Below are 15,437 nucleotides of genomic sequence, written 5' to 3'. Positions count from 1 at the left end.
TCAGTGCCTATAGGATTGACGACCCTATAGAAGATTAAGCCCAAATTACTGAGCCTTAGAGCTAGTTTCGGCCTTACAAGGGAATCACGAACTAGGGACTTTAGGAGGATAGGTCGGGTTAATCGCCTTGGACACAAGTGACTTAGGTTTCAATTCAATTGTTTAAACATTCTATTTTCATTATCATCGTATCCCTTCATGTTCCTTCGGTTAATTGCATTGGTAAAAGATCACTTAGGAGTAGTTTAACTCAATTAGGGGTAGAGTAACTTAGTTAGGCGTAGAATAACTTAGCCAGAATTAGATAACTTAGTTAGAATTAGATAACTTAGCTAGGATTAGTATAATTCAACCTAGAAGTAGATTAATTCAAACAAACCAACTCAAAACCCCCTAAGCCTAGATAACATCCGAGATCGAGTAGCTCGGTACTTGCAGAAATAAATCCTGTGGACGATAACCTGGACTTAAACCAGAAATTTATTACTTGATAACGACGGGGTACACTTATCCCTTAGTGAGTTCCCATCTCTAACCTAGGTGGGGACGCATCAATTACCCAAATTAAAGTTTGAAAAAGATCAACTATGTAAAGCTTGTCAGCAAGGTAAACAAACTAAAAAATCATTTCATAGCAAAAATATCGTCTCAACCAAAAGACCATTGGAATTACTACACTTGGATCTTTTCGGACCTATCCAGCCACTCAGCTTGGGAGGTAAGAAATTTTCCTTGGTTATTGTAGATGATTTCTCTCGGTACACTTGGATCATCTTGCTGAGTAGCAAGGATGAAACCTTTGAGATGTTTACCACATTGATCAAAAAGCTTGAAAATGACAAAGACCTAAGAGTAGCTCACATTAGAAGCGACAATGGTGGAGAATTCAAAAACCAACAGTTTGATGAATTTTGTGAAATCAGTGGTATTGACCACAATTCCTCCGCTCCTAGAACACCTCAACAAAATGGGGTTGTTGAAAGTAAAAATAAAACGATTGTCAAAATAGCTAGGACTATGTTGAGTGAAAATAGACTTCCAAAGTACTTCTGGGGTGAAGCTGTTCACACAACATGTTACATATTGAATAGGGCTCTAGTTAGACCTATACTTAAGAAAACCCCATATGAACTTTGGAAAGGACGAAAGTCCAACATTGGATACTTTCGTGCCTTTGGGTGTAAATGCTTCATACTCAACACAAAAGATAACCTTGCTACATTTGATGCTAAAGCTGATGAGGCGATCTTTTTAGGGTACTCAACAAACAGTAAAGCATATAGAGTATTTAACAAAAGAACTCAGGTTGTCGAAGAGTCTGTACATGTTGAGTTCGATGAAACTGACCCTACAGGTGAGTCAGCTCAGCCTGAAGAAGATGAACCAAGCTCAGCTTCCGCTGATCAACCAGAAGCCTCTGTGTCATCTATACAGGAGCTGACCCAAGGTAAGCAAGAAATTGAAATATCATTTGCTGACCAATCTATCCCTATAGAGATTATAGAAACACCTCCTCCAAACGACTCAATACTGCCAAAGGAAATAAAGATCCCAAGAGGACATACAGAACAGGCCATTCTTGATGCCGCCAACAACAAATTAATGACCAGAGATCAGCTTAGAAAATACATCAGCAATGTTGCATTCGTCTCAATATATGAGCCAAAGAACTTTGCCGATGCTGAGCAAGACGAGTATTGGATCAATGCTATGCAAGAGGAACTTGACCAATTCACCAGAAATGAGGTATGGGATTTATTACCTAAACCTAGGAATCAAAAGCCCATAGGAACCAAGTGGGTCTTTAGAAATAAGCTAGATGAGCATGGTGTGATTAGAAACAAAGCTCGACTTGTAGCCCAAGGCTATAGTCAGCAAGAGGGTATAGACTATGGAGAAACATTTGCTCCTGCTGCTAGACTAGAAGCTATACGTATATTGTGTGCCTATGCCAGTTACATGAATTTTAAACTATACCAAATGGATGTAAAAAGTGTGTTTCTTAATGGCTTTATAAATGAAGAGGTATATGTTAATCAACCTCCTGGGTTTGAAGATCCAAAGTTTCCAAACCACGTTTATAAACTCAAAAAGGCCTTGTACGGCCTAAAGCAAGCTCCAAGAGCTTGGTATGAGAGGTTGACCAATTTCCTGCTGACCAGGAACTATGTCAGGGAAAAAGCTGACACAACCTTGTTTATTAAGAAAAAGGGTAAGCATACCCTACTAGCACAGATATATGTAGATGATATAATATTTGGTGCTACTGACGAATCTTTGTGCAAAGAATTTAGCCAACAGATGCAAACTGAGTTCGAAATGTCCATGATGGGTGAACTCAACTTCTTCCTTGGACTTCAAATCAGGCAAGGTAAGAATGACATCTTTATAAGTCAGTCTAAGTACACCAGGGAAATGTTAAAGAAATTCAACATGGTAGATTGTAAGCCAATATCAACCCCCATGGGTACTGATACTGTCCTATGCAAGGATGAGAAGAGTAAGTCAGTTGATAGTAAACTCTATCGAGGTATGATAGGCTCTCTACTCTATCTCACTGCTAGTAGACCTGATATTCAGTACTCAGTATGCTATTGTGCTAGATATCAAGCTGACCCCAGGGAATCTCATCTAACTGCTGTAAAAAGAATTTTTAGATACTTGCAAAGCTCAGTTGATGCAGGTCTATAGTATCCAACTTCAAATGACTTCACACTCATTGGATATACTGATGCTGACTATGGACGAGATAAGCTAGAACGGAAGAGTACTTCGGGAGGATGTCATTTCCTTGGAAGCTGTCTACTATCTTGGTTCAGCAAGAAGCAATCATCCATAGCCCTATCTACAACTGAAGCTGAGTACGTGGCTGCTGGAAGCTGTGTTGCTCAAGTCCTATGGATAAAGCAACAGCTTGAGGATTATGGTGTCAAAACAAAGACAATAGAGATCAAATGTGACAACAAAAGTGCCATTGATCTATCAAAGAACCCAGTCCAACACAGCAGGATGAAGCATGTTAGCATAAGGCATCACTTTATCAGAGATCATGTACTAAAAGATGAGATCAAGCTGACCTATGTGCCAACAAATGATCAGCTTGCAGATATCTTCACAAAGCCCTTGGCACGAGAACAATTCAATATACTAAGGGAGGCAATTGGTATGTCAAATCCACTCTAACTAAATCTGTATAAATTGAATAATTGCTAAGTGAGTGGAAATTTGAATGATTGTGCTAATGCCATGTTGAGTAAAATATCTACTCCTTACCAAGTTTGAAAATGGAAAAGCCACCCTATGCTGAATTGACATATATATTGAGTGATGATACTGAGTAGACATAAAAGCTGAGTAAATATACATGTTGAGTGAATAACGTATGTTGAGTTAATTAGAGAGAGAAAAATTATCTTCACAAAAGTTAGGCACTCAATATCGTGAATGCTTCGAATTCTAGCAAAACCAAGTAAAAGCCCACTTGCAACTATAAATGCCAACACGTGTAATAAAAGGAACCTAGGAAAGGCAAACAATTATAAAATGACCCATGCGCCGAAAAATGTCATAAATGGCAGAATCTCTGTCCATTGAATTCCCCAAGATAAAATCGGATAGCTCAAGGGACGATCTAGGCTTCAATAAGTAGAGGAAAAATCCCACTTTATCTTCACTTCACACAAAATCCTTGGCATTCAAAATCTTTTCCGATTCCAAAATTTTCAAAGTTACCTAAAAACTCTGAGAATGTCTAACTCCCAGAGCATCTCCGGTGGTAACCCCGACGAATAACCCGTCAATGAAAACCCTAAATCTCTCAGCCCAACTATGAAAAAACGCCCTCAGGCTACCCCAACGAGCTCCTCTAAACAAAAGAAAGTCAAGGTTAGATCCATGGTGAAGGTTTACTCAAAAGTAGATAAACTTGAGGTTCTCAAGTGCCGTTAGTTCTCATCCATTTTTGTTACTGCCGAGAAGCCATTCTGCGAATGGATTGAGAAAAACGAATGGACATGCCTCTTCTCTCTACTTGGGACTTCCTATCCACAACTCGTTAGGGAATTCTACTCTGGTCTCACGGTTGATAAAGATGAAGTTGACTATTTGGAAACACATGTTAAAGGCCGCAAGATCATAATCACTCCGTCGTATCTAGCTACCTTACTGAACTTGCCTAAAAAAGGAACAGAGTTTAGGACAACGAAAGAAAAGCTCGACCACGTTAAGGAGTTTTGCAAACCCAAAAACTACAAAGGAGAGGTGCCCAGTACATGTTTGGGGCAACACCAGAAAATGGCCCACTTTATCCTCACTAACTTCATTTTCCCTAAACTCAATGCAGCTTCATCTGCATCTAACTTTGAGTAGTGCTTTATCTGGCACATGCTAACCTACAACCCACTCAACTTACCTGTGTTTTTGGTCAGTGCCTTTCAACGCGGAGGAAAGAAACTCAGGTTAGGCTCTCTAATCACGAAAATTCTTACAGACCACAACATAGAAACGATCAGTGAAATTAAAAGCTTAGGATCTGAGATAACTACTGCACTATTGTTTGGGTTAGTACATAGCCAACCATTGAAAGGACTTGAAGAAGTTGAGGAGGATGAGGAAGGAATCGATGCTGAGCAAGAAGAACTTGAGGAAGCAGAAGTTGATGTTGTACCAGAGGTTGAACCAGAGGATGTCGCTGCCGATTCCTCCAAAGAAAAAAGGAAAAGGAAGTCACTTGTCACCTGTGCCAAGAATATTGACACTGTGCCCAGAAAAAGGAGGGCTATGACCAGAGGAAAGAATGCTGATGCCGACCTGCCCCAGGCTACACCTGAGTCAGCAGAAACAAGGAAAGGGCAAACTGTGCTCGAGGAAGAAAGTAAAGAATCTCAAGAACAGCCTCTAATAAGGAAAAATAGGTGCTCTGCCTTAAAAGCTGTTGAAACTGATCAGGTTTTGTCACCCGAATCTCACTGTGCTCAGGATATTGGGGTTGATCTTGAGAAAACCCCAGTTGAGCAAGCTGATGAAGAAAAAGAAGAAAGTCATGATGATATTCAGCTCAATGCTAATGAACCTGATCATGCTAAGCAGGACATCATTGAGTAGGTACATGATGCTGAAACTGAGATTGAGGATATAGATGTTCAAACTGATACGTCACCGCAACAAACCAAGTCCCTCAAAAGAGTTAAAAAGAAGGCTAACAAACCTCTTCTTATCGATCTCTTGGCAGATTCTCCCTCTTTAGAGCCAACTACGGATCCCTCCACTATCCAGTTTGAGTACTTTTCTCATCACACTGAGTCTCCTTCCACTAATATGGAGAAAAATCAAACCACTGTTACTCAGATTGAGGAACATGCCAAGACTCCACCCAATCCAAACCCTGCCGAACAAGATCTCGAAGACCCAGCAACTCAACATGAGAAAACTGCTATGGAACCACCTGTTCGCGCTCCCCATCCTCATCAAGACCAAACTCCACCACCATCCAGCTCCACCTCCATTCCTGTGTCTGAACTAGTTTCAGATAAGCACCAAGCCCACTTTACAGCAACTCAGGCTGGTCGTCGCCTCGTGGAAATGACCCAATCTCTTATGCAGGAGTTCACCACTTCTGATGCTATTAAAACTGCTAATGCTGAGTCCACACCTATCCCTACCATCACCCAGCTTCTCACAGAAATAAAGGGCCTCAAAGATCTTATCAGTATTATGACAACTGTCTAATCCCAGCAGCCTACTCAAGAGCACATTACCAAGCTGACTGAGCTACTCCTGCTCATGATCAATCACACCAACTCTATTGAAGACAAAATCAACAATATCTCTGTCCCTACTCCTGGCTATGCAACTTCGACTGAGTTGAATCAACAGTTTGCCAATCTCCGAGCAGATCTGCCCAACTTTGGGACACTGGCAAATCCTGCATATGCCACATCTACTGAGTTGAAGGAATGCTTTAACAAGCTGACTGCTGATCTCTCCTGTACTCGTGAGCTCGTTTCCTCCACCTCTTAATGTCAAATTGACCAACTCAGTGAAGCTGTGAGTCTTCTTAGTGTCCACAAAGCCCATATGGAGATTGACCCAGCCAGTGCCAGATCTTCACAAAGCACTCTCCAGGCCGCTCGTTATGACTTTGGTCAATGCATCTTCTATGATTCTGCCCTCTTGAAGATGTTTCATCAATCCTTTGCTCAAATAACCAGCTCCCTTACTTGGCTCAGCAAGTCCCATTAGTGTATCATCAACCTGATCACTGGATCTATCCCTGTGCCTCGAAACGTTCGTGATGATTGCGTTCCTATCATAGATGGATTGAGTGAGAGCACGAAGCACTTACAGCGTTATTCCAATGTTCTATCCTCAGCTGCACGAAATGACACCTTCATCTATAAGGGTGATGCCGACAAAACGGGGGAGAGACCTCAAGATGGAACTCCAAAAGAGACAGGTGCATCTGGAAGCAAAGTAAAAGGAAAAGGTAAGGCTACACATTGAGCCCTCAAAGGCAAGACAAGAAGAAAAAGTTTTTTTTTGTGAAGAAAAGGTTAAGGCTAGTGGTTCTAGCACAAATGAAATCTATGTTTTTTTGTAGGCACAAATCTTTTATATGTATGCTGTGTATTTTGCATGTTTTAATGAACTGTTCTTCTTGCTGAATGTCATACTTCTCAATACACATAAGCAAAATTGAACAAACTGATACTCAACATTTACATATTAATGAATAAACCAAACTGAGTATTCAAGCATCTCTAGAAACTGACCGAAACTCAAGATACACTAGAACTAAATTCGTCAGTCACACATCCTGAGTCTATCTCAAAACTAAACCTTGGAAAGTTCAAAAAGGTAAAATAACAGATGCAACCCTTACGGGGGAGTAGTTTCAATATGAAAAATAATTCAATCATGGGATAACTTATAACTGAGTTTCATAATTATGTATTTTGCCAACATCAAAATGGGGGAGTTTGTTGAAACACCTTTCCACAAGATTTTGATTTGACAAAATCATCCATGATTAAGAGGAAATTAAATTTAAATGCTTTGATTTAATTGTACTAATAAGTTTGTTCAAAATTGAGTGCAAAAATATATATAAAGTTAAATAGGTTAAAAGTCAGTATAAGCCGAAGCTGAGTGGAACGGAACTCAGCATAAAAGAATAAGAAGCTGAGCTGAGTAGAACTCAGCATCGAGTGTTTTCTTCAAGGATGCTAGAACAAAGCTGACTTAATTAGAAGACTCCTTCAGAATTATACAAACAGAACAGATCTGACTAAGAAGGAACTCAGCATGAACGTTGAACATTCGAAGAGAACAAACAAAGCTGAGTGACAGTTAGGACAACATGAAGGATCTATTCACTAAAGGACAAAGTCTGCCAATCTTCTACACCAATAATTGGAACCTCAAAGAAACACAAAAGACCAATTCCAAGAGACATGGGTCATTGGATTATTGGTATAAGACGACTGGCACAAAAAGACAAGCCAGACACAAGAAGACAAACCTGACGCCTGAAGAAAGCAGAGTAAGGGAATGGCAGAACAGTCTGAAGCTGACCAGAATCTGTCCCCTAAAAGAGCCGTTTTGGTGTTAACGACTAAGACATTTCAAAACGATCAAATCTACAGATTTCTTTCTATAAAAGGACAATCGATAAACTTGGATCATCACTGAAGCATCAAGAGAAAAATACAAAGAGAGAAAATCTTGAAAGCACTCAAATACAAAAAGGTCTTACACCAACTTTTCTATTCTCTGTGTAAATGCTAGATTGACTTGTAATCATCTAAAGTGTTCTTTAGTTCAAAGAGAACAAGTTTGTGATTAATAGGAATATTGAGAGTGTTAAGCTGAGTGCTTGGTTGTAAGCATTTCAGTAGTAGAGAAATCTAGGTGCTGGGTTGTAGCACTTAGTAGGAGTTGAGTAGACGAATAGAGGAAGGTACTCTTGCATATTCAACTGCCTTGTAATCGGTTTGTGCTCTACCTTTAAAGAGCTCAGTATTGAATTCAAAAAGCCCGGAGGACTCTGGGGACTGGACGTAGGTAGAGAGGCCGAACCAGGATAAGTGATACTGAGTAATCTCTAAACTCTCTCTTATAATTGCATGTGTTGTTTGCTTTATTTACTCAGCATATAAATTGCCTAAGCTGATCTTGAGTAAATAAGTGGTGCTGAGTTAGAAGCTGACCTCCAAGAGTGTCAATTCTTAACTCACAGGAAAACAACTTTGGTCAACATCTGACTAAAGCTGTCCTGAAACATATCTCACCAAGCTGACCAAAGGCTAAGTTGATAAACTCTCAAAACAACCTTCAGTCAGCTTAATTAAACGCGAAAAATTTATATTAGTTCCTAACCCCCCTTTGGAACTAATTACCAGGGACCAACAACAACCTCTTAGTTGGACTCTTCAGTTAAAATTTGAGGAAAGAGAGTTAAAAACCAACTCGAACAGCTTCTTAGTGACTCCTCAAATCACTAAGGCTCTGTTCTTTTTTTACTGAAATTAAATGAACTGAACCGAATGCTACCGAACTGAATTGAACTGAATTCTACTGAAAATGAAATAATGATACAATAATTTTAAAATAGCAATAATTAAAATAAAAAGCTTATAAAAATAATAATGGTTCTAATAAAAAATAATTATAATTATAATAAGTAATACAAAACTAGTTGTACTTTTTCGATCATCTTTGTCACCGACCCAATCACCATCACTGTACCCAACTAATTTGAAATCGTCAGATTTTGAATAAAATAAATCCAAATTAGTTGTAACATAACGAAGAATTCTTTTGGTTGCATTCCAATGTGACAGTGTTGAAGCTTCCATGTATCGACTCACCAAGCCGACTGCATAGAGAATGTCCGGTCGTGTACAAGTCAGATATCTGAGACTTCTCATCAAGCTTCGGAATGTTGTAGGATTGACACTTTCTCCATCTTCATCTTTGGTCAACTTGATTCCGCATTCAAATGGCATGCTGACGGAATTGCAATTTTCCATCTTGAACTTTTTCAAGATCTCTTTTGCAAAGCCACTTTGCGAAATAAAAATTCCGTCGTCATTCTGCTTCACTTCAATGCCAAGATAATATGGCATTAGACCAATATCAGTCATATCGAACTCACGAGTCATAGTCTATTTGAACTCTTCAAATATTTTTGGATTACTCCCTGTAAAAATGAGATCATCTACATATAAACAAACAAGTAACATATCTCGCATTTCTCACATTTGCATACGTGGCATATTCATGTGGGCATTTGACAAAACCATTTTCTTGAAAATATTTGTCTATGCGGCTGTTCCAGGCTCGTGGTGCTTGCTTGAGACCGTAAAGTGCCTTTTTCAATTTTAGTACTTTATTTTCTTGACCTTTCACAACATACCCAGGTGGTTGCTGGATATAAATTTCCTCTTCCAGATATCCATTGAGAAATGCGGATTTCATGTCCATTTGATGGATTCTCCACCCGTGTTGAGCAGCTACAGAAATTACAAGTCTGATGCTCTCCATTCTGGCAATAGGAGCAAAAACTTCATTGTAGTCAATTCCGAGTCGTTGACTGAATCCTTTCGCCACCAATCTTGCTTTATATCAGACAATTTCACCGTTTGCATCTTTCTTTGCTTTTAACTCCAATGGGTTTTTGACTGGCCGGAAGTGATGTCAGCTCCCATGTTTTATTTTTCTCGATTGAATGAATCTCCTCTTCCATGGCTTTTCTCCATTTTTCATCTTTCATTGCTTCTTCTGGATCTATTGGTTCATCATTAACAAAATGACAATAAAGAGTTAATTCATCATTGAGATTTTTTGTTACATCATAGAGATCTTTAATAGGTATGAATTTTTTAGGCTTTCCGAGCGGATGTTCATCTGAACTGTCTTCACCACTCGAGGACGAACTCAAACTCGAAATGGATGAGCTTGTTGATGTCAAACTGGTTGCTGGTGTTGTGGCTGCATCTGCGGTTGTGGCTGGTTCTTCCTAATCATTGTCTTCATCAATGAAAGGATAAAAACTGTAGTTGTTTTCTTTTTCACTGGTCCAGTGACATCTCTGCTGGTGATGATTTTCTGAGTCCGAGGATCGAACATTTTATACCCTTTGGAATGTTTTGAATAACCCACAAACAAGTATTTTTTTTTTTGCTTTTATCATCTAACTTCTTGCGTTCTTCATCTAGTACATGGATATGAGCAACACTACAAAAAACACGCAAATGAGAAATACTAGGCTTTATTCCGCTCCATGCTTCTTGTGGAGTTTGATCCCAAACACTGACAGTTGGTGATCTGTTCAACAGGTAGACAACACAGTCTAATGCTTTGGCCCATAACTCATTCGGTAAATTTTTGCTTTTTAACATGCTTCTCACCATGTTGAGCACCGTTCTGTTCTTTCTTTCGACTACACCATTTTACTGAGGTGATCTGGGGATTGAAAGGAAATGACGGATTCCATGCTCTTCACAAAATTGCTTGAAAGAGATGGATATGTATTCACCACCTCTGTCTGATTTGAGTGCCTTAATAAAATGACCACTTTCTTTCTCCACTTGGGCTTTGAATTTTTTAAATGTCTCAAAAACTTATGATTTATCCTTCAAAAAATACACCCAAGTTTTTCTACTATAATCATCAACAAAAAGTAGAAAATATTTATTTTTACCCAGGGATTGTGGAGTGATCGGTCCACACACGTCTGTGTGAACTAGCTTAAATGACGCCTTTGCTCTTGACATGGACTCCTTTGGAAAACTGGTTCTGAATTGCTTTCCAACAAGACATCCTTCACACAATTGATGAGGCTGATCAATGTGAGGCAATCCGTTTACCATCTGCTTCTGTCCCAATAGCTTCAGTCCTCTAAAATTGAGATGCTCATACCGTAAATGCCAAAGCCAGGAGGGACTTTGCACACAAGCTTTCAAACATTTGGCCACGTCCGTCTGAATGTTAATTGTGAACATTCTATTTTTCGCCATGGGTACTCGTACAATCAACTCATTTTTCTCATTCAACAAGAGTAGTTTCCGGTCCACCATGTGAACTTCATAATTTTTCTCCAGTAACCGTCCCAAATTCAAAATATTGCTTTTCATGTTAGGAACATAATAAACATTATCAATAAACTGGTGAGCGCCATTTTTGAGCCGAATAAGAATGGTTCGTTTGCTTGTAATAAGAACCTTGGAGGAATCTCCAAATACAACATTACCGCTAACGGATTCATAGAGCCCCACGAACATCTTCTTGTCACTACACATATAGTTCACATTGTCAAGATACCAATGTTATCAGAATCGGACAGGACTGGTCTAACCGGAAACCGGATAGAATTCCAGTCCGAGTCATGCTAGGTTTTTCAATCCACAATAATCCATTAAAAACCGAAATTAACCAGTAACCCGATGGTCTAACTAGAAACTGAATGACTTCGGTTTTTTTGAGAAAAAAAAATTGATTGAAAAAAATTCATTAAACTTAAACAAGCACTCTATCTAAAGGTGGTAACTTTAGATCATGGGCCTTATTCAACTACTTGCTAACCATCCTTGTATTTATAGTGGCTTCCTTCCCTCATCTTCTCCTCACAATTTCGATGTGGGATACATCATCTTCTCCTCATAATTAATTTGTGTCTCTTTCATTGAACTATGCCTAACTGAAGACTTTTTTTTTTCCATTTTCACTTGACAAGGAAAAGAAAGAGTTAAACATTAAATATTTTTTTTTAAGTAGAAGCAAAAAAACCAAAAACAACCATGCTTGTAAAATATTCTTAAATATTTAGTTTTTGAGTTATACTAAAATGCATTAATATTTTTCAATTTTACCAAAAAATTACATTAATAATTTTTACATTTTTAAAAATAGGACTTTTGTAATGTATAATTTAATTGTTATATATATTTTATTTGGTAATAATTTTTTTAGATATCAATTCTATTTTTATGAATTAACTGTATATATAATTTAATAAAATAAATAAATAAATTATATATGATTAATATATATATTATTTATTTATTACATCACCCGGTCCAATCAATCCGAATCATTTGGTTGAACCAAGTGACCTGTGATCCAATTATAAATCCGATTTTATATCCGGTCCGGTTCTGATAACATTACAAGATACCATATATTATTTTTGCGATTTTCTTCACATTCGTAGATAAGTAACACTATTCCAGTTACTTCCTCAACTTGAATATTATTGGCAGTCCCTCTACCTCCTTAGCACGACTCTAACATTCTACCGTGTAGTGACCATACTTGGAGCAATTATAACACTGAATATTGGACTTGTCGTGTCCTTCATTCAGCCTCCAATTTCCTCTCCCTTGACTGCGTCCCCGACCTCTTCCTCTGTCTCCGGTGAATTGAGTGCTTCTGTCATTGTTGTTGTTGCCATTTTCATTTGTACCTTGACTTCTACCACGTCCTTATCCTCTACCATTTCCTCCTCGACCTCTTCCGTGTCCTTTGCCGGACTGACTACTTTCGCCATTTTTAAACACAGTCTTCGTTGCTAAGACTTGTTCTGCGGAACCTTCTCTTCATTTCTCAAACCGCTCATCGCATGCTTGTAATGACCCTACAACTTCATCAACGGAAATTTCGCTGATGTTTCTGGACTCCTCCATAGCCACCACTACGTAATCAAATTTTGGTAATAGTGATCGCATAATTTTTTCAATGATTCTGGACTCTTCAATTTTTTCTCCATACTGCCGCATCCGATTTACGACAGATTTTACTCGGGAATGAGTAATCATTAATGGCCTCCGTCTCTTTCATCCTCATCGTCTCAAATTCTCCTCTCAGCATCTACAAACAAACTTTCTCCTCCCCTTAAAGAGAAACTTGTAGGATTTCCCATGCTTGTTTGGCGGTGGTAGCTTTGGCTACTTTCTCAAACATTAATTCATCCAAACCTTGATGGATGAAAATAATCGCCTTTTGATCGCTTTTGCGATTTTTCTGCAAAGTATCTTTTTCTGTCTGTGCCAACGCTACCTCGTTGGCTGTGACTATATACCCTTTTTCAATAATGTCCTAGACATCTTTGTTGGTTCCGTGTGATTAGTTCCAGGGGGGGTTAGGAACTAATGTAACTTTTTCGCTTAATTATGCTGACTTAATAAATTCCTTAAGTTATTTAACTTTGTTTTGGTCAGCACGGCCGAGAGACGTAAGACAACTTTAGTCAGATGCTGACTAGAACTGTTTTACTTATGAGTTGGGAATTGACACTTGAGGTTAGCTTCCGACTCAGCACCACAATTACTCAGTATCAGCTTTTACAATTTATATCCTGAGCAATTTAATCAAGCAACACATATATAGATATATTGAGAGAGAGTTAGAAATTACTCAGCATGACTTATCCTGGTTCGGCCTCTCCGCCTACGTCCAGTCCCTAGAGTCCCTCAGGGCTTTTTCAATCCAATACTGAGCTCTTTAAAGGTAGAGCACAAACCGTTTACAAGGCAGTTGAATATGCAAGAGTACCTTCCTCTATTCGTCTACTCAACTCCTACTAAGTGTTATAACCGAACACCTCGATTTCTCTACCGCTGAGTACTTAAAACCGAGTACTCAGCACAACTCTCTCAATTTTACAATTGATACAAACTTGTTCTTTCTAGATGAAGAACACTTTAGATGATTACAAAATCAATCTAGCTTTTACACAGAATTGGAAATTTGGTGTAAGATATTTTTCTTGTTTGAATGTGCTTTTTGTATGTATCTCTTTTTCTCTTTTTATTTCAGCAAATCGGCCAAGGATCCAAGAATGAACTTGTCCTTTTATAGTTGAAGTCTGAAGACTAAATCATTTGAATCTGGATCTATCTGTTGGATTCAAACGGCTCTTCATGTGACATTGTTCTGGTCAGCTTCAGATTTGCAGGCCAATCCTGTCGTCTGAATTTGGCAGGCGCCAGGCTTGTCTTCTTCCTGCAGGTTCGTCTTCTAGCACCAGTTTCGTCTTTTAGCTAGAGGACAGTTGACCCATGCGTCTCGAAACTATATCCTTGCATGATTCTAGAGCTTCTGAATTGGCGCAGATCACTGTCGGATCTTGTCTTTTAACAAACGGATCATTGGTGCTGTCTTGAAGAGCACTCAGCTTTACTTTGATAGCCGTTGTCTTTGATCGTTGCTATTTATGATACTGAGTTGCTTTTTACTCAGCTTTTCATGGTCAGCTTCGTTGTGCAAGATATTATTCCAGAGAAGATATTTCGGAGTTACGTTCTCCTCAGCTTCCGTGGTTAGCTTTATCTGCAAGTTTCAGTTCTGAAGAAGACTTTCCTTTTTTCATACTGAGTTATACTTTACTCAGCTCGTGCTATGTTATCATGCTGACTACGTTCTATCTTACTTTGATTCCTGTTCTTATATATATATATATATTTTTATTCTCAACATTGAACAAACATATTAGTACAATTAAATCAAAGCACTTAAATTTAATTGTCCCTTAATCATGGATTAACTTAAATCATTTTGTCAAATCAAAATCATGTGGAAATGTGTTTCAACAAACTCCCCCATTTTGATGTTGGCAAAATATTTAATTATGGAACTCAGTATTGAGATTCCCCATGAAATTCTTTTTATACTTCTGAAGTTACTCCCCCGTAAGGGTTGCATCTATTGACTTAAATTAACTCTAAACCTTCTAAGATTTAATCGAGTAAAATTAAGACATGCCTATACTGACTAAGTTCAATTCTAGACCTTCCAAGATCTAATTCATATGAGCCTAGGTCAGCTTTCAGAAGAGTTTAATACTTGAAACATATGTTGACTCAGTTTGATACATAGATAGTTTAGGTATCAGAGTTTATGGAAGGATGTATCAGAGCTGATGTGTACTGAGTATGTTCCTTTTTAATTTTGTTTGTTTGTTCATTTAAGACAGATCAGCACAAAGCACAATAAGTAAGTAAGCATCACATCAGTTTGAATGAAAGATGCATAACTATATAGATGGTCAGCTTTAAACAGGAAATAACACGCCAGATAAAATTACAAGTCAAGAGACTAGGACTAGCCAATCTATTTCTTCCTATTGACTTGAGCTTGGTGAGCAGGATTTACTTTGCCTTTCCCTTTGGCGGTTTGTTGCTGACCCAGATTTCCTGAACCAGATGCTTCTCCCATTTTCTGCTGAGTTCCAGCAGCGTGCGTGTCTTTCTCCCCCGTTTTGCCAGCATCAGATGAAGGGGGAATAAAGGTCTCGCGAAGAGCAGCATGATTTAGCTTGGCTGAGTATGCTCGGAGTTGACTCGTACTCTCCCGAAGGCTGTCGAAGACTGCCATGCCATCGTCCAAAGTGGCAGCAGGGATCCTAATGTTAGCACTCAGCATGCTCAGAAGATACTCCT

The sequence above is a fragment of the Euphorbia lathyris genome, chromosome 2 (genome assembly GCF_963576675.1).
Source record: "Euphorbia lathyris chromosome 2, ddEupLath1.1, whole genome shotgun sequence".
NCBI classification, from domain to species: domain Eukaryota; kingdom Viridiplantae; phylum Streptophyta; class Magnoliopsida; order Malpighiales; family Euphorbiaceae; genus Euphorbia; species Euphorbia lathyris.
Note: the sequence above shows the minus strand (reverse complement) of the source record.